Genomic DNA, 2,904 nt, shown 5'->3' with positions numbered 1-2,904 from the left:
TTTAGTAAAAAAGAATGACATTGGGAGTGTTTGCTCTTTTTCTATTTTTTAAAAATAATTGAAATATAATTGATATAAGACCCTGAGATGTGTTCCCCTGAAGATTTACCCTGCACAGTAGAAGCATCCTGTAGGATTTCCTAGGCAGTGTTGGCTGGAGCTTCCCGACTAAATCAAGCCTAGAAGCAGGAGCGGCATCCACTTCCAAAATGGCTTGCCTCGGGAAACTCTATGTACGCACAGTGCTCAGGCTGTTCATTCATAGGGTCGCTATGAGTCGTCTATGACTCGACGGCATTAAACAACAACAACAACACATGTTTAGTAGAATTCACGATTAAAGCCATCTGGACCAGGACTTATTTTTTAGGAAGCCATGAGGGTAGTCTTTTTATGACCTCCTAAATGTCCTCATTTGTGATGGGTCTGTTCAAGTGTTCTTCTGTCTGTAACAATTTGGGTATGGTGTTGAGTTTCTAGGAATTTGTCCATTTCCTCTATATTTTCAAATTTGTGAGAGTATCATTTTCTATAATAGTCTTTTATTATAATTTTAATTTCAGGAGGTTCTGTTGTGATGTCACCTCTTTCATGAGGACTGTGTTAGGTGTTTCCCAGAGGTTTTGTTACATTGTATTTTCATTAATTGTAAGGAACTTCTTTATTTAACTCTTTATTTCTTTTGTAACCCAACATTTCTCAAACAGAGTGTTCTTTAGCTTCCTGGTAGTTTTAATTCTATATCCTCTTGCTGTACCTTTCTAGTTAATTTATTTTTAATTTCGTTGTTTCATTGTTGCACACCTTCTTGTTCCCCTCCCCTCTTCTCTCCTCCCCTAATCCACCCCACAATGCACCTCTTGTTGCAAATTGTGGTCCTACATATAATAGTTGTTATATTATTGTGCTACCCCGTGGACAGCCAAGAGAACAAATAAATATGTTTTGGAGAGGGTGCAGTCAGAGTGTCCTGTGGGGGCAAGAATGATGAGGCTTGGCCTCACACACTTTGGACATCTTGCTAGGAGGTGCTATACCTTGGAGAGGGACACGATGTTGGGGAAGTGTGGAGGGTCGGCAAAGGAGAGGAAGACCCTCAACCAGGTTGATTGACACAGTGAGTGATGAAATGGGTGCTTGTGTGTCAGGAGTTGTGAAGATGGCATAAGGCAGGACTAGGTTCAGATATTTTTTTCATAGGATCACTATGAGTCTGACTCAACTCGATGACACCTAACAACAACAACATTCCATCAAGTCACCTGCAACTCAAAGAGACCCTATATGCAATAGCTCTGAACTCTCCTTTATCCTGAGTCAGTCTGTATACAAAACACTTACCTCCATTTTCCCAGTTACTGTGTCAATCCATCTCACCCAGGATATTCCTCTCCTGTGCTGACATTCTGTCCTTCCAAGCATGATGCCTTTCTCCAGGGACTGGTACCTCCTGGCCACATGCTTAAAGTATGTGAGACAGAATTTCAAAATCCTTGCCTTCAAGGAGCAACCTGGTCTCATCCTCTCCACACTAAACCTCTTTGTTCTCTTGGCAGTCCATGGTGTGTTCAATACTCTTCTCCAGCACCACAAATCAGTTATCATTTCTTCTTCTGTCACTTTGGTCATTGTCCAGTCCTCTGATGCATAGCAAGTAATTGTGAAGACCATGGCCTGAATCAGGTATACTTTGTTCTCTAGATTGACATCATTACTCTTCAGCACTTTTGAGAGGTCCTTTACAGCAGCCGTCTCCAGAGCAATTCGTCTTTTGATTTCTAGACTGCTAGGGCCAAGAGTGTTGACTGGGGAGCTGAGCTAGCTGAAATTGTACACAATCTCAGTATTTTCTATTCTATCACGGTGCTGCCAATTGACCCAGTGGTGAGAATCTTTGTCTTTGATGTTGAGCTTCAATCCATATTGCAGACTACTGTCCTTGAACTTCTGCAGCAAATGTTTCAGGCCCTCCTCAGTTTCTGTGAGCAAGGTTGTGTCATCATAACTCAGGTTATGAGTCTTCCTCACATTCTTCCTTATAAAGTCCAGCCTCCTGAAAGATCTGTTTAGCATAGAGATTGAAAATGTATGGAGACAAGATGCATCCCTGACACATATGTTATAACTAACTAACCATGTATTCCTTTTTGACATTTCTTCTCATCATCTGTTCTAATGCAATGTTCATTATCCATTCTTTCCCCGTGCTCTCTCCAACTTCCTCATGTCCATACTATTTTATAATGATGGTGCTATGCAGTGTTTGTCCTTTTGTGACTGAGATAGTTCACTCAGTATAATGTCCTCAAGGCTCCCTCTTGTTCTGTAATATTTTATGAATTTGTCATTTTTCAGTGCTGTGTAATTTCTATTGTATGAATGTATTTTAGTTTTTCTATCCATTTGTTTGCTTAAGGGCACTTGAGTTGCTTCCATTTTATAGCTATTGTGAATAGCACAGCAATAAACATGGATGTGCATACATCTGTTACATCTGTTTGGGTCATTGGTCTGGTTTCTTTAGGGTATAATCCCAGGAATAGAATTGCTGGGTTAAATGATATTTCTATTTCCAACTTTTTGAGAATGCATCAGACTGTTTTCCATAGTAGTATCATTTTACATTTCTACAAGCAGAGAATAAGAGTTTCAACATCTTCACAGCCTCACCTGCATTGCTTGTTGTATCCAAGAGTGAGGCTTCACTAGATGGGGGCACTTGATCAAGATGTTGTTTTTTGTTGTTATGTGCCGTCGAGTCGTTTGTGACTCATAGCGACCCTATGCACAACAGCCCTAAACCCTGCTCTATCCTGCGCCAACTGCACTGCCTCTGACACACCCATCCCGATTACCCCAGTCACAGAATCAATCCATCTCACAGAGAGTCTTCCCCTCCTGAGC

The sequence above is a fragment of the Elephantulus edwardii genome, unplaced genomic scaffold (assembly GCF_000299155.1).
Source record: "Elephantulus edwardii isolate Elephantulus edwardi_28Jun2011 unplaced genomic scaffold, EleEdw1.0 scaffold00172, whole genome shotgun sequence".
Taxonomy (NCBI): Eukaryota; Metazoa; Chordata; class Mammalia; order Macroscelidea; family Macroscelididae; genus Elephantulus; species Elephantulus edwardii.
This window is presented reverse-complemented; position numbering follows the sequence as displayed.